This window comes from Marmota marmota, unplaced genomic scaffold, assembly GCF_001458135.2.
Source record: "Marmota marmota marmota unplaced genomic scaffold, marMar, whole genome shotgun sequence".
NCBI classification, from domain to species: domain Eukaryota; kingdom Metazoa; phylum Chordata; class Mammalia; order Rodentia; family Sciuridae; genus Marmota; species Marmota marmota.
Genome location: NW_026007276.1, coordinates 85243 through 109002, shown reverse-complemented (window position 1 = coordinate 109002; position 23760 = coordinate 85243). Strand labels below are relative to the sequence as shown.

At 38.3% G+C, this 23760-nt stretch overlaps 1 pseudogene; it reads left to right on the top strand.

Annotated features, from left to right (window-relative positions):
• The first annotated feature begins 2714 nt into the window (after positions 1-2714).
• LOC107133697 overlaps positions 2715-23760 on the top strand; it is a 23187-nt pseudogene continuing 2141 nt past the window's right edge.

Here is a 23760-nt window from a genome sequence, read left to right as displayed (position 1 = left end):
TTTTTATTAATTGGTGTTGATAAATGCATCTAAATTCCATGAAATTCCTTTTCTTATTCCAGGATATTGAGGTCATGATCAGAAGCTAAAGTCAAGTTCCTTTTCTGGTGCGAAATGTGGTCAGCTTCTTGACAGATTGAAATGTAATTTTGTATTTTAAATGTGTAAATAGGATTGAATCCACTAGAAATGAATCTTCACTGTTCATATCTTCTGTATATATGAGCAATACCCTGTTTTTGGTACATTTTTGTCTGCTTAACTAGTATTTTCCTCTTTATTGATCAATTTTGAGAATAAAATTTACAGCTTATTCCTTTCCTATTCAGAGTATTTCTAAATAGTACAATATTTCTGGCTTTTAAAAGCATCTCATGATGTTACTAGCTACAGAATAATGTAAAGTGAGCATGAGTTTTTTTAAATTATATGCCCATATTGTTATAGGAAGTTCATGCATTTTTCTTTGAATGTAAAGATAAGTAGTTTTTACCATATTGCTGAAGTTTGACTTATGGTTCATTGACTTAAGTAGTACTCAATTTTGTGTGATTGTTAATAACATTTTCACAACATTAATTTTTCCCATATACCCAAAGCAACTAAGAGACACACTGTCATTTACATTTATAAATAATGGATACAAGAATAATGTAATCAATGCTTGATTATCTGGGGGGAAAAAGATGTCTTAAACTAAAAATGTTTAGAAATTTAAGAATATATTTTCAATATAACTGATAGAGTTTCAATATAACTAACACACTTGAAAATTAAAAAATATGTAAAGATAACCTACAAACTGGTAAGAAAAATATAATTAATCTAGTTAAAAATGACCAAAATGTATGACCAGAAATTTTACAAAGGAATACAAATGACTATCAAACACAGAAAAGGAATGTAACATTATCAATGACAACAAATATAGACCTCATAATGAAATAGCTTCTGAAGGTTTTATTGCCAACAGCTAAGAGACTGCTAAAAAGTGCCTGGACACCTCCAAGGAGACTAGACCAAGGGCATCTCACATGTGATCGACACTTGTGGCAACTGATGCTGCTTCTAGGAAGAGAGCTGGGTGTGATCCCTGGGCTGACCTCTCATATGCCCTGTGACCAGCAGCCACATTCCCAGCACATATACTAGGGACAGTCCCACACAAAGGAGGCCTGTGCCTAAAGCTCATAGCAATGAGGTTCAGAGCAGTAAAAACCTGAAGACCTCTCAAAAGTGCATAAGCAGGAGAGTGAGCAAGGCAACCAGGTACATCCACAGGCTGACTCCAGTCAAAACCAGTGAGCACAGTGGGTGAGTTTAAGGACCACCACTCTTTGATGGCTATTTTTATGTGTCCAGCTGGCAAGGTTATGGTCCCCAGTTGTTTGGTTAAGCATCAGTCTAGATGTGGAAAAATACTTCTTAGCTGTGATTAACATTGACTTTAAGTAACATAGGCCACACTTTATAGTGTAGGTGGACCTCATCTAATCAGTTGACAGCCTTAAGAGCAAGAACTGAGGTTCCTAAAGCAGAAAGGATTCTTCTCAAGGCTGCAACATAGAAGACTCATCTGAGTTTCCAACCTGCTCACTTATGGAATTGACTTGAGATTGCAGCATCTACTTTTTCCTAAATTTCCAGCCTGCTGACAAGTGCCATGGATTTCAGATTGTCTGCTCCCATAATATGAAACAAAACATCAAAACTAATCTCTCTCCCATTATCTCTCCTTGTCTCTTCCCAGACTACACAGAATGTAGATACATTCAACAGAATATTTTTGTTAAATTAAAGGATCACTAAAATATTATACATTTATATGCATTTGTACACACACACAAACACATACACATACACATATAATGTTAGGAATACTAACAGCTGCAATAAAACTTCAAAGAAAGTGAGAGAGTAAGGACTCCTAAAGGTGAAAGCAGGTAGGGGAAAGCGTATACTTCCATGAAAGTTGTTACACTTCAATTTTCAAGGTAAGTTTATGAGAAGTAACTAAAAACTTAATAAAAGCAGGCCAGTATGGACAATGTAAGTGTGTTATCAATGTGAGTTATGGGCAATTGAATCTTTGGCATCTGATATCTTTTGAAACATGAGAACATTAGTAATCAATGTTTCAATGATGTGCATGGATTTCTGGTGGCAGTGGATGGGAGTGGAAGTGGAAAACAAAGGCCACATGCTGAGGAGAGGCACTTTCCCACACCTGTGCTCATTTTTCAGTCATCTGACCAGAGAACAGAACTGTGGAATCTTGGATGTCCCTGGAGTCACCTGGGAAGTTCTTAGTGCCTGGATCTCACTCCCAGACATCCACATTTATTGGCCTTAGAATGAGTCTAGGAAAGGACATATCTGAAGGCTCACTTTTGTTTAAAAACAGATAAAATAAAACTGTTAGAGTCTGTAAACAAGTCAAAATAACACCTGGCATTTTGCCAGGGGAATGTTAGAGTTCGTAAACAAGTCTGGATGGTGCCTGGCAAAATGCCAGAGGGAGTGGTTTGAGAAGTAACAAAAGCGAGCCATTAAGTGGGGAGATTCCTTATTGGTTGACTGATGTATCTAGTTTATGCTAATTAGATAAGCTGTGTGGAATGTATAAATACCGCTCCTGTCCTGCAATAAACGGCTTCCACTCCTGCTGTATCAAGTACACAAGTTATTCGTCACCCCCCGGTTATTTTGCCCAGCCAGCCGGGCTGCGGCAAAAACCAAGAAGATGTTCATGGGACTACACCAGTATTTTGGAAACCTGAAGACAGGTGAGTGCAACTGGCCCTGTGTAACAACTCATGAGAAGTCTGTGGGTTTCATAGTAACCATCAATCCTGTTCTCTAGAAAAGGTGTGCCACCAACAGAGATGGCACAAGGAACCAGAGAATGAGAAGCAAAGGTTTCTGAACAGCCCTCTGGGAGGAAATGCACACATCACCCATTGCTTTTATTAAAAAAAAAATTTTGGAGTAAGGGTACCATGGATTGAACTCAGGGTCATTCAACCACTGAGCCACATCCCAGCCCTTTTTTGTATTTTATTTAGAGACAGGGTCTCACTGAGCTGCTTAGCATCTCACTTTTGCTGAGGCTGGCTTTGAACTCAGGATCCTCCTGCCTCAACCTACTGAGCCGCTGGGATTACAGTTGGCTCTGATCTACATATTGTGGGGTCGGGCTCCAAATTTCTTAATAGGACACCTATAGCACAAGAGTTAAAACAAGAATCAACAAATGGGACTTACTCAAACTAAAAAGTTTTTTTTTTCTCAACAAGAGAAACAATAAGAGAGGTAAATAGGGAACCTGGGAACACATCTTTACTCCTCTCACTTCAGATAGAGCCCTAATATCCAGAGTATACAAAGAACTCAAAAAATTAAACAATAGCAAAACAAATAACCCAATCAACAAATGGGCCAAGGACCTGAACAGACACTTCTCAGAGGAGGACATACAATCAATCAACAAGTACATGAAAAAATGCTCACCATCTCTAGCAGTCAGAGAAATGCAAATTAAAACCACCCTAAGATACCATCTCACTCCAGTAAGAATGGCAGCCATTATGAAGTCAAACAACAACAAGTGCTGGCGAGGATGTGGGGAAAGAGTACACTTGTACATTGCTGAAGGGACTGCAAATTGGTGTGGCCAATATGGAAAGCAGTATGGAGATTCCTTGGGAAGCTGGGAATGGAACCACCATTTGACCCAGACATTCCCCTTCTCGGACTATTTCCCAAAGACCTTAAAAGAGCATACTATAGGGATACATCTACATTGGTGTTCATAGCAGCACAATTCACAATAGCTAGACTGGAACCAACCTAGATGCCCTTCAATAGATGAATGGATAAAAAAAAATGTGGCATTTACACACAATGGAATATTACTCAGCACTAAAAAATGACAAAATCATGGCATTTTCAAGGAAATAGATGCCATTAGAGCAGATTATGCTAAGTGAAGCTAGCCAATCCCTAAAAAACAAATGACAAATGTCTTCTTTGATATAAGGAGGGCAACTCAGAACAGAGCAGGGAGGAAGAGCATGAAAAGAAGGTTACCATTAAACAGAGATGAGAGGTAGGAGGGAAAGGGAGAGAGAAGGGAAATTACGTGGAAATGGAAGAGATGCTCATTGTTATACAAAATTACATATGAGAGGAAGTGAGGGGAAAGGGAAAAAACGAGAGAAATGAATTACAGTAGATGGGGTAGAGAAAGAAGATGGGAGGGGAGGGGAAGGGAGGTGGGGATAGTAGAGGATAGGAAAGGCAGCATAACACAACAGACACTAGTATGGCATTATGTAAAAATGTGGATGTGTAACGGATGTGATTCTGCAATCTGTATATGGGGTAAAAATGGGAGTTCATTACCCACTTGAATCAAATGTATGAAATATGATATGTCAAGAGCTTTGTAATGTTTTGAATAACTAATAATAAAACAAACAAACAACAACAACAACAAAAACAAACAACAACAACAACAAAAAAAAAAAAAACAGAAATTAACCTTCCTATAATCCCAACTACTCAGGAAGCTGAGGCATGAGGATTGCAAGTTTGAGGGCAACCTAGACAGCTTAGCAAGACCCTGTCTCAAAATAAAGTTTTTAAAAAGGGCTGGGGATACAGCTCAGAGGTAGAATGTTCCTGGGTACCAGTCCCCATACTGGGGAGTGATAAAAAAGAAATTGATTTTTGGAGCCATTTCCACTTTGCGGATCCACCAGCACTTTTACAGTTTCCCTGCCATCAAAGGAGGCCAGGCACATCACAGCACCACTGTATAGCTTCATGTCCTCAGTGCCCATCCATGGTGAGGATTCTGCTGAGGGTCCTGTAGGCACCTTCCATGTCCCTCTCCTATACCATCACAGTCCTGGCATTGAACTTCACATGTTTTACCATGACCTTGGATTGAAATCTAAATTTTGTAGAACCCTGTGCCCCCAGAACCCAGTCAACCTGAAGCACATTTCCTTGCACTCATGTTTCTGTCAAGAAGTCATTTTCTTGTGCAGCCTCTTGAAAAACAACTTGGCAATGTCTCAGAGTTAAACATTATACTATGATGGAGGAAATTTCCAAAAGTGTCAAATAAAAGTTAATCACTGTATAAGCCTAAACCTATATGTCTACAGTTTACTAAATCATATTAGTTAGTAGAGTGACTGACTGGACTCATCAACAATTTAGTATTGAAAAAAATTCTTTTTTAACACTTGTGTACTTTACTTGAATATAATAACACATAAATAATTAGCTTAGCCTTATAAAAATATGGGGCTTGGTCAAAATATTTACTCATTTTTTTTTTAAATAATGGTAGAATACACATAATGCTCACAACCACAACCATTTTTAAGTGTACAGTTCAGTTCAGTGGGTTAATTACTGTCATGAAGTTGTGTGCCCAATCTTCAGAACTCTTTAACTTACAAACCAAAACTCCATTTCCATTAAGCATCTCCCCATTCCACTACTCATTCCCTGATAACCACCAATGTAACTTTCTGTCTCTATGAATCTTATTACTCTGGGTCAGATTAACTAATGTTAAGTAGAATTATATGGTATTTATCCTTAGTTCACATAGCATCATATACTTAAATTTCATAAATGTTGTATCAGAATTTCCTTCCTTTTTAAAGATGAATACTATTCTACTCTATATGTGTATGCCAAATTTTGTTTATTCATTCAACCTTTGATGGACACTTAAAATGCCTACACCTTTTGGCTATTGCAAATAATGCTATGAGCATGGGTGTCCAAATACCTGTTTGGTTTTTGTTATCAATTCTTTTGGGTACTTATACCCCAAAGTGGAATAGTTTATTAAGGTTTTTCAGCACCTTCCATACTGTTTTCCATAGTGGCTGTACTATTTTACATTACACCACCAACAGCACAAGAAGGTTCCTATTTTTCCATTCCCTTGTCAACACTTGTTATTATTAATATTTTTGAATAGTAGCCAATCCTAATGGGTGTGAGGTAGTTCCTTCTTGTAGTTTTGATTTTCATTTCCCTAATGAGAAGTGATGCTATGCATCTTGTGCTTATTGGTCATTTGTGCAACTTCTTTGGAGAAGTCCTTTGCCCATTTTTTAGTCAAGTTTTATTGCTGTTGAGTTGAAGGAGTTCTGTATTTACTTTGGATTTGAAAAAATATTTAATTTTTAGCTGTAGTGGACACATACCTTTATTTTGCTTATTTATTTTTATGTCGTGCAGGGCCTTGCATGTCCTAGGCAAGCGCTCTACCACTGAGCCACAACCCAACCCCATTACTTTGGGTATTTAAAAAAATATTTTTAGTTATAGTTGGACATAATAACTTTATTTTATTTATTTTTCTATGTGGTACTGAAAATCAAACCCAGGACCTCACATATGCTAGGCAAGTGTCCTGCCACTGTGCCACAACCCAGCTCAACTCTGGTTTTCGACGGACACAACGTCTTTGTTTGTATGTGGTGCTGAGGATCGAACCCGGGCCGCACGCATGCCAGGCCAGCGCGCTATCGATTGAGCCACATCCCCAGCCCCCAGATCAACTCTGGATATTAAACCCTTATGGAATATGTGATTTGTAAATATTTTCTTCCATCCTATAAGTTGTTATTTCACTATCAACTTAACATGTTTTACATATAAATAAAACTCTTGGGTGTTTTAGAATCTTTAATATCCTGATCACTCTTGAAGGCCTTAAAATATTATACATTTATAGCTTGTACATTTTCTCCACCCAGTTCTAGGTATGATGTTACTGCAGTCTTTTTTGAGCTGTGTGATAATTTTAGACTTAGACCCCTGGTTAAGAAATCTAAACTTTTTCTCTGTCATGTAATGAGGAAGCCACAAAGTCTTGGACCAGTAGGGAGAAATCCCAATGTTTAGACCTGCTCTGTCACTTATTTCTGTGTAATCCTTGGGTAAGTCATTTAACTTTTTTGACCTTAAGTTACATGTTTGCAAAGCAGAATACTAATGACTGGCCTCCTGTGGACCATTCGCCTATAAAAAGGGTGGACAATACTTTCCCATGTGGTCCAGCAGTCATGTTCTCTGGTATTTAATCCAGTGAATTGAAAACATATCCACATAAAACCCTAACTATACATTTTTATAGCATCTTTATTCATAACTGCCCAAACTTGGAAGCAATCAAGTTGTTCTGATGAAAACAAATGAATTGAATTCTAGATAACAGAATATTATTAAGCACTAAAAAACAAAAAGTTAGAAAGCCATGAAAAGACATGGAGGAAGCTTAGATGCACATTACTAAGTGAAAGACCAGTCTGAAAGGGCTCCATACTGTTTGATTCTAACTAAATAATATTCTGAAAAAAAGAAAAATTATGGAGAAAGTAAAAAGATTAGTGGTTGGGGAGACAGGTAAAACAGGAAACCTACAGAGGATTTTTAGGGCAGTGAAATTATTTAGTATTATACTAGAATGGTGGATACATGTCATTATACATTTGTCAAGACTCATACAATACCTGACACCAAGATTGGTCCTTAATGTAAATGATACATTTTAGGGGACAATGATGTGTCTGTGTGGATTGCTCAATGTAACAAGTATACCACTGTAACAAATGCAGGATGACCATGGTGGGGAAGGCTCTTTGAGTGGGAGCACAGGAGGTATATAGAAACTATGTACTTGTTTTTAAAATAAAATTGATTTTTTTTAAAAATGAAGAGAAGTAACACCCTCAGAGAATTTAGAAAAGGAAATAAAGAAGTGGATGGTAAAAGTAGAGAATATGGTTCATGAAACCAAAATACTCAAGTTTCAAGAAATAGTTTCAAGATAGAGTTCTGAGTAGAGCACAAAGGTACAAATGAGAAAATATTGATTAGTTATGTCAACTGGAGATGAGTGATGATATTAGCATAAACAATTTTTGAGTTAAATGGTACAGCAAGACTGAGTAAGGGTTAAAAGGGAGAAAAAGAATGCTTAAGAGATAGGAAATATAGATTATTTTTTCATGAAATTTGTATCAGAATTGCATAGCAAAACAAGGAGAAGGAAATAAGATGTGGATAAGATGTGGATTGGGTCAAAGATATAGGGATGTCAGGGAATAGTAGGAGTACTATTTTTCTGAAATGAGAGCTAATAGGCAGATGGTGATGAGGATTAAGTCCATAGGTAGAGGGGTGAGAGAGGCACCTTGTATCTCCGGGGCCTTTGATATAAACTATTTCATGTCCATATTGGACATCCTCAGGCCTCTGTTCTACCTATGCATTTCATCCCCACAATCCACAGGAGAAGATAAAAATGGAAGTCCTGGTCACTTCTTCTTTTTCAGTCCCCAATGTGCTCTGTCTTTTCTCACTCTTCACTTTGGATTTAAAAAAAAATTTCCTGGCCTGGTTTCCATCCTTATGCAATTTGGATCTGATAATTAGTTACTTAAATTTCTTTCCACACTCTTCATCCCTTGCCTTTTGACCCTTCCATCTAGCTATCAACTTCTAAACCTGAATCAATCCTACCATCCATTTTCTCCTACACCTAACCTCACTCTGATTCATTCTCTTGTTGTAAATTTCTTTCCCCTCATTCTGTCACACCAACTGGAACCTTTGTTCCAGGATTCAATAAACCCTCACGTTCTCAGTCTTTCCACTAACCCTCCACTTACTGCCTAACTGAAACCTGGCTACCTCAAGAGGATGCCACTGGAATTATGCCCCTGCTGGTAGGAGATTTATTCTCCACCTCCATCTCCCACAGGTTCAAAGGCAGCATCAGCACTTTTCAGCACCCTGTCACTTGCAGGTTGTCACTCTTCTACTTTCAAACTTAAGACTCTAAATCTCCAGGTACAACATGTCTGGTTATGTCATGCTCTTCTCCTAGTTGATACTACAGTTGAAATATTTGTTTTGCAATCTCTCTCTCTTCACCCCAACATCTGCAATCATACTAGCTACCTTAACACTAGACAAATAACCTAACACCCTAGGCTCAGCCTTCTTTGCCCTACCCAAGCCTTCATGCCATTTCAGCAACACCCACGCCCTTGACCTTGCCCACTCTACACTGCTTTACTGAAGGAATTTCAGGCTTTAATAACCCACTTTTGAATCCCTATCCCTCCTCCAGCTTAATCCAGCTTCACAGCATTACTGCTTAAATACACACCTTCTTTGACATTACTGAGGCCTTCATCTTCCAAACATTTTATACTTTCCAGATTTATCTTCCTGGCCTGGTTTCCTTCCTTATGCAATCTGGATCCCATAATTGATTCCTTAAATTTCTTTCAACACTCTTAATCCCTTGCCTTTTGACCTTTCCATCTAGCTATCAACTTCTAAACCTGAATCAATCCTACCATCCATTTTCTCCTACACCTAACCTATGAGCATTGCTGGAGGAAACTGTATAAATGAGCATGCTACTGTTACTAAAATTCATATTTTAAAATTTCAGTGGGGCCTTTTGGACTTCCCTTTGTTCTACTTCCTATTCCATCACATGCAGAAGCTTTTCTGATATTTTATCATACTTTAGTCTACCTTTCTTGATTGCTGAGAAAGCTAAGGTGGTCTATCAAATGAGAATTCCTCTCAATTTCAGCCTAAAGCCAACCTACCACTTTGTTTAAGTCACTGTTTTTGGCTCCCTAAATACAGAATGCACTCAAGTCTAGACTCCTTGAAATAACCACTTCCTCTCACTATTTTTCTGTGGCAGCATAAAATACTAGTATCCTCATGGTGCCCTCAACACACCATGTTGCTCAGGCCTCTGTGTATGCTGTTCCTTCTGCCACTCTATTTCCTCCTCCAATTAGACTTAAAAAACAAACAAACAAACAAACAAAAACTTTGATAAAGAAATCTCTTCCATGTCTCCTAATTCCCCTCAATGAAAAAAAGGGAAAAAAGCACTTAAATACTTCCTACTTTTATCCTCTTTCTCCTCCTCCTCCTCCTCCTCCTCCTNAAATACTTTTTTAGTTGTAAATGGACACAATATCTTTTTATTATTTATTTTTGTGTGGTACCAAGGATCGAACCCAGTGCCTCATAAACTTGAGGCAAGTGCTCTATCATTGAGCTACTGCCCCATTCTAGAATCTTTACAAGTTTGCTAAGTATTCTGTTCCCCTCTCTCTGCAGTAGATTAAATACCTGTGCAACTCAGAAGTGATCATACAACTTTCTCTGACTAATGAGATGTGAGCAAAAGTGATATCTGCCATTTCTGGGCAGAAGGTTTAAGAGAAATGATGCAATTTGCTGTGTCACTTTTTCTTTACCACAAACAGCTATCCATGTGTGGCCAACCTGGTCACCAAATGAATATGGTATGGGGCAGAACCTCAGATGATCTCCACTAGACATTAGATAAACAGAAACAAACCCTCGGATGATTTTGAACCATCAGAATTTGGGGGTTGAATATTAACTGAAGCATAATGGACCCTATCCTGACTGATACAGATTCTTCTTGATTTAGGGGACCTCTAAAACCACTTCTATACCTGAAGTTTTCAGGACATGATATCATCTGAAGTATTTTTACTTGTTTTCTTCCTGTATTTCCTTATAAATGAGTTGTAATTGTCAAAGGTTACAGAGTCAAGAAAAAAATATCATGAATTGTTGGGTTGTAACTCAGTAGTAGAATGCTTGTCTTGTAAGCATGAAGTCCTGGGTTTTATCCCCAGTACACCCTCCCACATACACAGGAATCATGAATTGTCAAAATTACCCTTGAAAATAATGAAAAACACCCACAAAACCAAAACAATAAATGCATATAGTATATGCATATCTCTGTTAGTATTATACATTCATTTACAATGAAGTTGTTGGACAATGTTTTTAAGGATCATGTTGCACAACAATACATATCTTTAAATTCTAGAATTATACCTGTGTAGCAAGATGTGCATGTTTTAATAGTTACCAGGAAACTAAGGACAAAGTAACTGAAGAAATTAAAATTGGTGTCTCCCATTTCATGCTGACTGGGGGCTTGTGCTCTCTGAGTGGAATGGTGAGGGAGACCCTGTGCTCTTTTTTCCCACTATGACTCTAAGAGTTATGTTCCCTATGTTACATGTGCCATGCCATGGTACAATTGTACAATACTTCTTTTCTTCCTTATAGTTTGAGTATTAAGGGCTGGGGTTGTGGCTCAGTGATAGAGCTCTTGCCTAGCACATGTGAGGCCCTGGATTCGATCCTCAGCACCACATAAAATAAAATAAAGATACTGTGTCCATCTACAACTAAAAAATAAATATTTCAAAAAATAGTTTGAGTATTAAAAATCAAGCTTAGGTCCTGAAGCAAAATTTGAGGTGACCGAAGATTAGAGGAGACCAACAAATTTGGACAATGTGTTCTTGTGTCATAACACATTTATTTTTAAAAAGTAACAAGTAGCTTAAACAAAATAGAAGTTTATTTCTCTCATATAAAGTCCAAACTGGCATGGTAGTTCTGCCTTGTCAAGTCGTCAGGGGCCTGGTCTCTTTTTAACTTGTTTTCAGGGTATTGTGCTCATCCACAGGGATTAAGTTGGCTCACCCTACATCCAAATTCTAGCCCCAACCTTTGGGAATGAGGAAAGGGGATGAGGAGGTCTCTTCTGCTCATGGTCCATTGACCAGAACATAAGCAGAATGTCACATTCAATTGTCTGGAAGGATAAAAAATCTAATCATTGCTGGGTTCTATATACTTAGAAAAAAATCTAATTATAATAAATGGAGGGCACAGCAGATATCAGGAGACAATTAGCTTCTGTACACCTCTTTTTTTAGAGGTGAGAAAGATGATCCTCAAAAAATGATTTGTTCAAGGCTGCACATAACTAAGATATTTGAAAAACTGGTGATAAAGAGGACATAGAGTTATTCTGGGTACATCAGAAGTCAGAACCAGGACTGGTAGGAACAAGAATTATAACAACTGAGTGAGAAGTCAAAGTAGGATGGTGAGGACTGTTCTTCATTCATTAAACAAATAACCAACATATTAACAACATATTTAGTATGTACACCAAGGGTTGGAGAGAAACAAGTGGGTAGGCTGTAGGTTTGGACAGGTATGGCAATCAAACTGATGAGACATTAAATTTTATCTAGATCTTGAAGAAAGGTTGGAATGTGAATCAATTAAAAGAAGCTTAAAGGAGAGGTAGGGAAATGATAGGTTACCAAGGAAACAAACACATACATATTTGGCTAATATAAGCTGACTGGTCCTGGATAAAATAAAAGGTTTAGGAACACTGGTATTAGGAGACAAAACTGAAAGCTCAATCACAGACTCTTGGAATTAGAAAAGACCTTAAGAATCACCTAAGTGACCCATCTTCCTAATGAAGAATGTTCTCTCTCTCTCTCTCTCTCTCTCTCTCTCTCTTTCTCTATTTTAAGATAGGGTCTTGCTAAGTTGCTGAGAGTCTGAGTTGCTGAGGCTGGCCTCAAACTTGCAAACCTCCTGCCTCAGCCAAGGTGCTGGGATTAGAGGCATGGTGCCAAAGTAAGAATGACATCCCTGACAAATGGACAAGGCCATTCAATTGGTAGTACAACTAAGGTAGCCTATTCATTATTGTACTCTTCTAAATGTTGAAAATTATTTGTTCTAATATTAACTGTATAGAAAATTCCTCCCTACCAGTCCTGGTTCTGACTTCTGATGTACCCAGAATAACTCTATGTCCTCTTTATCACCAGTTTTTCAAATATCTTAGTTATGTGCAGCCTTGAACAAATCATTTTTTGAGGATCATCTTTCTCACCTCTAAAAAAAGAGGTGTACAGAAGCTAATTGTCTCCTGATATCTGCTGTGCCCTCCATTTATTATAATTAGATTTTTTTCTAAGTATATAGAACCCAGCAATGATTAGATTTTTTATCCTTCCAGACAATTGAATGTGACATTCTGCTTATGTTCTGGTCAATGGACCATGAGCAGAAGAGACCTCCTCATCCCCTTTCCTCATTCCCAAAGGTTGGGGCTAGAATTTGGATGTAGGGTGAGCCAACTTAATCCCTGTGGATGAGCACAATACCCTGAAAACAAGTTAAAAAGAGACCAGGCCCCTGACGACTTGACAAGGCAGAACTACCATGCCAGTTTGGACTTTATATGAGAGAAATAAACTTCTATTTTGTTTAAGCTACTTGTTACTTTTTAAAAATAAATGTGTTATGACACAAGAACACATTGTCCAAATTTGTTGGTCTCCTCTAATCTTCGGTCACCTCAAATTTTGCTTCAGGACCTAAGCTTGATTTTTAATACTCAAACTATTTTTTGAAATATTTATTTTTTAGTTGTAGATGGACACAGTATCTTTATTTTATTTTATGTGGTGCTGAGGATCGAATCCAGGGCCTCACATGTGCTAGGCAAGAGCTCTATCACTGAGCCACAACCCCAGCCCTTAATACTCAAACTATAAGGAAGAAAAGAAGTATTGTACAATTGTACCATGGCATGGCACATGTAACATAGGGAACATAACTCTTAGAGTCATAGTGGGAAAAAAGAGCACAGGGTCTCCCTCACCATTCCACTCAGAGAGCACAAGCCCCCAGTCAGCATGAAATGGGAGACACCAATTTTAATTTCTTCAGTTACTTTGTCCTTAGTTTCCTGGTAACTATTAAAACATGCACATCTTGCTACACAGGTATAATTCTAGAATTTAAAGATATGTATTGTTGTGCAACATGATCCTTAAAAACATTGTCCAACAACTTCATTGTAAATGAATGTATAATACTAACAGAGATATGCATATACTATATGCATTTATTGTTTTGGTTTTGTGGGTGTTTTTCATTATTTTCAAGGGTAATTTTGACAATTCATGATTCCTGTGTATGTGGGAGGGTGTACTGGGGATAAAACCCAGGACTTCATGCTTACAAGACAAGCATTCTACTACTGAGTTACAACCCAACAATTCATGATATTTTTTTCTTGACTCTGTAACCTTTGACAATTACAACTCATTTATAAGGAAATACAGGAAGAAAACAAGTAAAAATACTTCAGATGATATCATGTCCTGAAAACTTCAGGTATAGAAGTGGTTTTAGAGGTCCCCTAAATCAAGAAGAATCTGTATCAGTCAGGATAGGGTCCATTATGCTTCAGTTAATATTCAACCCCCAAATTCTGATGGTTCAAAATCATCCGAGGGTTTGTTTCTGTTTATCTAATGTCTAGTGGAGATCATCTGAGGTTCTGCCCCATACCATATTCATTTGGTGACCAGGTTGGCCACACATGGATAGCTGTTTGTGGTAAAGAAAAAGTGACACAGCAAATTGCATCATTTCTCTTAAACCTTCTGCCCAGAAATGGCAGATATCACTTTTGCTCACATCTCATTAGTCAGAGAAAGTTGTATGATCACTTCTGAGTTGCACAGGTATTTAATCTACTGCAGAGAGAGGGGAACAGAATACTTAGCAAACTTGTAAAGATTCTAGAATGGGGCAGTAGCTCAATGATAGAGCACTTGCCTCAAATTTATGAGGCACTGGGTTCGATCCTTGGTACCACACAAAAATAAATAATAAAAAGATATTGTGTCCATTTACAACTAAAAAAGTATTTTAAAAAAAAACTTCCAAAGATTCTCTCTTCAACATTTCCCAAAACAGTCATTCAGTCAGTGCTTAGGACTCCACCATCCTCTCAAAGAAACCCATTCGATGTTGAATCAGTACAAAGCATTGGGAAGTGCTCCTTTAGGTTGATTACAAATCTACTCCCCTGGAGCTCCCTCCTATTGGTCCTCATTTTGTGCTCTTGTGACAGTAAAGTCAGATCTACTTCTTTTCTTTTTCTTTTTTTAACTTTATTTTATTTTATTTCTTTATACGTGGTGCTTAGGATCGAACCCCGGGCCTTACATGTGCGAGATGAGGGCTCTACTGCTGAGCTATAACCCCAGTTCCAGATCTACTTATTTTCTATGAGGCAGTTCCTCAACTATATAGCACTTCAATTATCTCTCATGTAATAGGATGCATGGTCTTTTCTGAATATTTTTCTTTTTCTAAACCCATATTCTGATAATAAATTTCCTTAATATTAAAAAAATTAAAAATGTATTATGACATATATCCTAATCCAAAAAGAGTAGCAATGATTTTTTACTTCTGTTAAAGGGGTTTTGTAAGAATTGAGTAAAATTAGGAATGTAAAATATACATGCATATATAAGCATATATAGTATATATATGCTAGACTATATGTGTATATTTTATTTTATATACTAAAAAGCATATGTGTGTGTGTGTGTGTGTATATATATATATATATATATATATATATATATTCAATTCTCAGCATATAAAAACCTTCATCTCTCCCCCACTCTCTTGTACTGAGGAACTAAGTATGTTACCACTGAGCCACATTCCAGCCCTTTTTAAAATTTTGAGTCCTCTCCAAGTCGCCCAAACTTATTTTGAATTTGAGATTCCCCAGCCTTATGTGCATGGCTTACTGATATAATGGTGAATATTAAATTAGTGGCATAAAATGGTATTAGCAAAAGTTTTACAAGGCATGAATACCTAGTAATGAGACTGAATTTTGCAAACTTAGAACTAGAAAGCCACAGCTTAAAAAATAGAGTATATGCACGAGTATTATGTTTCTTATCTTTTGTATACGATTATCTTGAGGCAAATGTAAATGGTCCAGGTCTACTAACCCATTTAGTTGCCGCAGTCTGGCTGGGCACAAATCACGAGCCACTCAAGAGGAACAAACTTTATTTCTGAACTCCACCAGCACACTCCACACACGCTCCCCAGGAACTCTTCCGAATGCCACGCGGCTTCTCCAGGAACCACACACTGGAAATCCCTCCTCTGGAAATCCCTCCTCCTGCACTTCCCCAACCAATGGGAACTCTCCGAGAATCCCCACAAGAATTCCAAAGTAGCAGGCTGAGGCAGACAGTAAAGGCCTAATACGCAACTGAATCAATGCAGCATCATCTTAATGGCTTGCCTCTCAACCAATACTATTGGCAAAATGCCAGGGGCCATTCCGACTCGGCTGTGGCTCTCAGCATTTAGTGGTATCACATATTGGAATCAATTTCCTATAACAACATTCAGGAAAAGTCATACTACATAGACTTACATATTTGTTTTCTAAAACATAAAGCTGAGAAAGCATACAACCCAAAATGTAAGAACCATTAAAGTCTAGTGATTAAAAATGGACCCTGGAGCCTGCCTGCCTCCTGGCTCTGCACTTACTAGCTGACTAACTTTCAACATTTCTTTGTGTTTCTATTTCTTCAGGTATAAAATCAGAGTAATAATAACAATGGTAATGAGAAAATAATAGTACTTCCTCATAGGATTATTTTGAGGAGTAACATAAAGAATTAAAAATATATTAGGAGCTGGCGGAGCTTAGCGCAGCCTGTGGGCGGACTGGGCACACTGAGGCCGCTGGTGCCAACTGCGACCCTTGGCTGGCTGGTGCCCAATCCCGGGGCATGCTGCTGGGAACCGGCCAGGCGCGAGCTTTAGACCAGCTAGGTGGCAGGCTTGACACAGCTGCAGCGGTGGCATTGGTATGGCAGTGGGGACCCCGCACCCAAGCCAAGAGGATGGCCACGGTGTTCATGTGTGGCGTGGAGGACCTACTGTTCACCAGCAGCCCCTTCGTGTGGAACCTGACAGTGTCCATGCTCTGGAGATGGTCTACAGAGAGGCTGCTGGCTTGCCACAAGGTGCTGCAGATGTGTACCAGATGACAGAGGACAGGCACTGCCAGGTGCACCTCCTGGATGACAGAAGGCTGGAGCTGCTAGTTCAGCCCAAACTGCTGTCAAGAGAGCTGCTGGATCTGGTGGCTTCACACTTCAACCTGAAACAAAAGAGTACTTTTTGTTCATAGATGACACTGGTCAGCAGAATTGGCTGCAGTTGGACCACCGAGTTCTGGACAATGACCTGCCCAAGAAGCCAGGCCCAGCCACCTTGCCCCTTGCCATCAGGTTCCACACATCGGAGACACCTCTCCTTTCTCTGGGGCTGGACCAGAGTAAGACGAACACAGAGAGCAGAGCAGCTGGCCCCAGCACCAAGCCTGGGATCCACCTATGCTCAGGCAGAAGCAGGCACCAGGACAGGTCACTGAGAGGTGGGACTGCTTGCTGGAACCCCAAGAGTCAGGGTGGGACTTCAGAAGCCAGGTGAATGCAGAACCTCATTCCGAGGGGGATGAGCCATGAATCAAATAGTGCTGGGCCATCCGTCTTCCTGGATTCTCGAAGGCCAGCAAGAGACCAGGTCTCGCGGACAGGCCCTCTGCCTGTGATGTCCTTCCTAACTTGGTCACCTAGTGTGCTTGGCTCACTTGTTCCCTTTCTGTGGCTGCATCTCATGGATTTAAGCTGGGCGGCAATGTCCCTCTTGACCCATAAGCTGGGTTGACTACATCCATCTCCCTGGCCCCACAGCACTGTGTGCACGTCACATTTCACTGAGGTGGTGGCAGCATGAAGGCTATGGATGTGAACTCGGAGGTCTGACAGACCCCAGTTTGAGTCACAGCTCCAACACTGCCTAGCTGTGTGGCATGGAGAAATTGACCTGACATCTCTGTGCCCCAGCTTTCTCATGTAGGGTCCATAATTTCCTTTCTACCATATCTGCTTTTGCTGACGATTAAAGTAAGTGACCCCTGTGGAGCACTCGGTTGCCCCAGCATGAAGATACCCTCTGTTAACTGGGTTCTTTGGTGACCAACAGCCACTGCTTGTGACTAACATAAACACAACTTAAAGAAACTAAACTGATCAGGCCTTGGAAGAGATGAAAAGATGAGATCAGCAGAAATAAGTGGCCGATTCCATTGGAGTGCTTCTGGCCCAACAAACAGACTCTGCCCCCTCTGACCACTGGTCATTCTGTTAGTATCCCACGGTGAGGGAGTCTGGTCTGGCTTGGTGGCAGCACAGCTAGGAGGTGTGCTGAGCAGGTGTGTGCTCTTCTGCCCTACTCCTGCACCAGGGCAGCCTCAAGCCACATGCACCCACTGAGTCCTGCGGCCTCTGCTCCTGTGACCTGCAGGCCAGAGCAACCTGAGTCAACCTCACAGTCCCAGAGGAAGGTACTTAAAAAGGAAGCACTGGGGACAGAGAAAATATGCACAAGAAAATCCATGGACCTCGTAGTATTGGTCTGACCCTTCTTTGTTAGAAATCCATGAAGTTCCTGCTGGAGGACAGCATGTACCATAGTGTCTCCTCAATGTCTGCACATCTACTGTCCTTTGTGACCCTTGGTCTTCAGGGAAAGTACATCTGTCTTCTCTGTGAGGTCAGTGTGACATAGCTGGACACATTTTTGATCCTAACAGACCATAAGTTAATTAACCGCTTTGCAAGTAGAACTGATCATTTGCATTAGACATTTTCTCTAATTTTTTGTTCTTTAATTATAAAATGGGAACTAAATCAGGTGGAGGATTCCTGTTCCATGCCTACCTCATAGAAGGCTCCAGAGAAAAGTCTGCTGTTACCTTTGTGGTATCGATGTTGTCATTACTATAGATTCCTAACTTCCTTCCCAATGTCTGGTGCCTAATAGGTATTCAGCAGGTGCTTAATGAATGAACAATTTGTACTTTTATACATACACATGATCATATACATATAATTTAATTGAATATATATATTAGGAAAGTGCTCAAATAAGGGTTAGCTACTAGTAGATCATAGCTATTATAATAATGTGAATTGATGATTCCATTTCCAGTGAGGATATAAAGAGTTCTTCTTATATCTTTATTTACATTAATATATAGTTGACACACAAAAGTTGTGCACTCAATTATATATTTATTTCATAATGTGTTATTACATGGTATACAATGAGGTTTTGATATATGTGTACATTGTGAAATGGCTCAATTAAATTAATGATTTCATCAATTCACTTGATTTTTGTTGTCAGAACATTTATCATCTACTCTTAGCAATTTCTAAATGTACATTAACTCTAATAATTATGATATACAATATATCTCTGGGACTTATTCATTCTAACAGAAACTAGAAATTCCNTTAAATTGGTGCTTTATAGGTGCACATGAAGGTGGAATTCATCATGGTACAATCATATATGTACAGATCATAAATTTGGTCAATTTATTCTGCATCTTCTCCTTTACAGTCCCTCCTCCTTCCCCTTCAATCCTCCTCTTCTACTACTTTGGTCTCCCTTCTATTTGCATGGGGCCCCTGCCTTTTCCCCCTTATTTTGCTCTAGCTTCAGCATATGAGAGAAAACATTTGCCCTTGATTTTCTGAGTCCCGTTTACTTCACAAATGCCATGATTTCATCCCTCTTTATGGCTGAGTAGAAATCCATTATATATATTACATTTTCTTTATCTTTTCATCTGTTGATGTGCACCTAGACTGGATCCATTACTCTGCTATTGTGCACTGCACTGCTATAAACATTGGTATGCATGGATCGCTATAGTATGCTAATTTTAAAGCACTTTAACTTTTAATATTTAATGATATAGAAATAAAAAATGTATTAAGTACATTATGATCTCTTTTAAAAGAATCTGATGATTGTGGAGGGGTTGTGCATATACATCTATGTATGTATGTGTATGTGGGGATTGATAGAGGTTCCTAATTCATACACCAAAATATCAGTAATAGTGTTTATTTCTGGATTGTTCATTTATGAGCAATTTTTGTTCTTTTCTTTTTCTTTTCTAAGTTTTCCACATTAGTCTATATTACTTTTGAAGTATGGAAAAATTAATAAAAAGAAATAAACAATGCAGTGAATTAAAATCTTGAAAACAGGGAGGGGGCACGGGGGTAGGAATGATGGTGGGATAAGTTAGACATGACTACCCTAAGTACATGTACATAGACACGAACAGTGTGAAATACTTTGTGTACAATCAATGACTTGAAAAATTGTGCTCTATATGTGTCATATGAAATAAACTGCATTCTGCCATCATGTATACCAAATTAGAATAAATAATTTAGTTAAAATAATAAACAAATATTTGTTATACAACTTAAATAAAATCTTGAAAACATAAAGACAGTCTTTGACAAACAAAGAGAGAAATCTTTTTAGCTTGTTTAAAATGTAAAGATCTAATAAACAGAAGTGCTCAATAGCTTCCTGGACATTCCCTGAATTCACATGAGTTTTTGCCACAAACTAATGTGAAATCTGAAAAATTACTTTACCTATTAGCACCCACCCACTCACACAGGTGCAGAAATAGGAAAAAATTGGCCTAAAATATGTAGAAAAAAAATTTCTTCCTTTATTTAAACAGAACAAAACTAAATTTATCCTGACAGCCTTAATAAAACTTCAAAAGTGATTTAAGTGTTTACAAAAGAAGAACTCCAAAAAGATTCAAAAAATATAATATTTTGTGTAAGAGATATTTGAAAATATTTTATTATGCAAGAATTTGGCTTCACCTGAATAGACCAATATAATTGTACAAGGTATTTTCCAAATGTTATAATAATTGTGGTTCTGTAAAAGCTAACTGTTTACCCTGACCATTTTAATAACAATTATAGTTGGATACAGTGGCTCTCCCCTGTAATCCCAATGACTGGGGGCATGGGGGGTTATGGCAGGAGGATCCCAAGTTCAAAGTCAGACTCAGCATTTAGGGAGGCTCTAAGCAACTTAAAAAGACCCTGTCTCAAAATAAAACATAAAAATGGCTGGGGATGATGCTCAGTGGTTAATCACCCCTGGGTTTAATTCCCAGTACCAAACTCATAATAACAACATCATTCATTACAAATAAAGACCTTTTAGTCTTATTTCTTTTTAACCTCTTCACTGAGCAAACATTCCCTGGAGGAAACTGAATCCTTCTAAAATTAATTTTCACTAACAATCACTAAAAGGCCAAAACAGTATAAGGAAGACCTAAATGAGAAATAAGCAGGTTTGTATGGCTCCCATAGAATAGAATTTAAGAAACACATATATCACAATAAATGTGACTTCAACTGATTATCGGACTCACTGTCACCTCCAAATGTATCATGTTATCATGTTATCAACTTAAGTCTTCATATCTTCTACCACCATATACAATATTCCCCTTAAACAAAACAAAGAATTGTCTGGACTTCCTTATTTTTCTCCTGGCATCAAGGGATCTATCACAGCATTTTCATTTATCAGTCACTCATATGAGATACCTGAGTTCAGGGTCTCATTAGCTCCTGCCTGCATTATTTTAATAGGCTCTTAATTTGTCTCCTCATCTTATCTATTATCACTTGAATTCAAAAGCATCAGCCTGCCAGGAAGCTCAAATATCACTTTAATCCTACTACAACTCAGTTCAAGAATCCTAGCTTGAATTTTATCCTATGAGCAGTGGAAAGCAAACTATAATGGCATTCAAAGGCTTTTTATAATCTTCTTCTTTTGCTCCATATGAACTCTGTGGAATCAGGATGATCTAGAACCAATTCTATGAGTGTCTTACTCAAGCTGTCCTCCCACCTCACTTTCTTGTCAATGCAAATTCATCCTCCCAGCATACTCAACTGAAATGCAAATACAATTTTCTGTAACCAGTACAGCTGTAAATGAACTATTTTCCTTTATAATTTCAACAACCCTCACATATTGTCTGACCCTGAACAGGGCAGCGAGTCATACTGTCTCCTACTGACAAATAATTATAATTATTTTTATTAACTTGAGGTAATTTTTTGTGGGCCCTTTATTTGTTGTACTTCTCACAGTTCCTAACAGCTAGAAACTGGTAAATGCACAATTAATATTTTGTGAAAAATGAAGTATCTTCATGTTTAGGTTTTATACAAAGCCAAGTGTGTGGTGTGTGTGTATATGTGTGTGTAAGAGACAGAGAATTTTCTATATATCTCCAAGACTTTTCTCTAACAAACAAATATTATTTGTTTGTTAAGACCATTCCTGTGTTTGGTGATTCCTCAGGAGAACTCACAGGACTCAGCATATAGTTGTGTTATGGCTACAATTTATTACAGAAACAGGATACAAAGCAGACTCAGGCACAATTTATTTAGCATCAAATTGTCACATGTGTTGTCTACTAGGAAAACTCATTAGAGACTCAGTGCTGAAGGTTTTTATTAGGTTGGTTACTATAGCACCCTTTGCTTAATTTGGACCCAAATGCATGACTCTCAGAAGGTGTTTATCAAGAATCACACTTTGCGCAGTCTAGGCACATTGAGAAGCTTGTATCATTTAGATGAAGTTTTATATCAGGTATAGAACTACTTACCTCTCAGGTTCCCAGACACTAGCCAAGAACAACCTGGTAAACCTTTCTAAAGACAGCAGTCTTGAGTGTGCTTTATTATATCTTTTACATATTATTGATTTCACATTTTTATGGGAGAAATGTTACAGTGTTTAATGTTTCTGATTTAAAAGGGTCCCACAAATGGATTTTTAGAAATTAAAACCTAGCATTTAATCATATTTGCATTCCTAGACTGGCATCCACTAGGTAAGAGTTATGAAATTTTGAAATAATTTACTTACCACTGGTATTTCAGGATTTCTTTTTTCCCTTGTAAAATGAGGAATGTTTCTTAAATCAACATTTTTGTACTTGTCAGGAAAAAGGAATTAACTATAACATCTAAAGCAAGCAGCCCTTTTTGAAAAAGTTTGTCATCTACTCTTTAAGTGCCAACTAGATGCCAAAGCAATGTTGGGTATCTTAGGCACATCAGCTTACTAAATCCTCAAAATCACCTCAAGTGTCAGTGACAGATTCAATTTTACAGATTTTTAACTTCGAGAGCCTAAGTAACCACATCCAGGTCTACCATGGTGGAACTGGATTAGGCTAAAACCTACCTCATTCCAAACTCTTGTTCTTAGCTATATGCTAACTCTGTCTACCTTACTTCAAAGGCACATACATCTTATTTTGAATCATTTCCCTCAAACTCTGTTTCTTTGTTTGTTTGTTTGGCTGTACCAAGCACTATTCTTTTTTTCCATAAATACAAATTTGTAAGGAAAGGAACTGAGGAGGAGGGGTGTGGCTGTAGCTCAGTAGTAGAGCACTTACCTAGCCTGTGTGAAGCACTGAGTTCAATTCTTAGCACCACATAAAAATAAACAAAGGCATTCTATCCATCTACAACTACAAAAATAAACAAAAAATAAAGAAAGAAAGAATTGATGATGAAGAGGGGGGGATAAATCAAGAATCAGAGTTTTCCCATTCTCTGCTCAGCCTAAACGATAAAAAAAGGAAAAAAAAAAAAAAAAAAAACAAAGCAATATGCTTAACTGTGTTTACCTTGATTAAAGCCAGATTTTAATTGGAAGAGAAGGAGTGAAGCTTATCACAGGATAGTTTTTCATTTCCAAGTCTTGCAGAGGATGAATCAAATGATACCCACTGCACAACCTCATCAGCCCAATCCTCATCTGAGTCCCCAGAAGGGAGCTGTCCCTTAGGGCATCTTGGTCTAGGACAAGGCAGGGCCACCCATTTGCCCACAGCCACTTCATCCATACTCATTTTCTGACCATATGCTGATTCAAAAGAGGCCACCTTGTGTCCTTTGGTAGAGAGAGATGGGAAGTGTTAGGGGAAGGTCTGTCTGTTATGTGCAACCTGCCCCCCCCCCC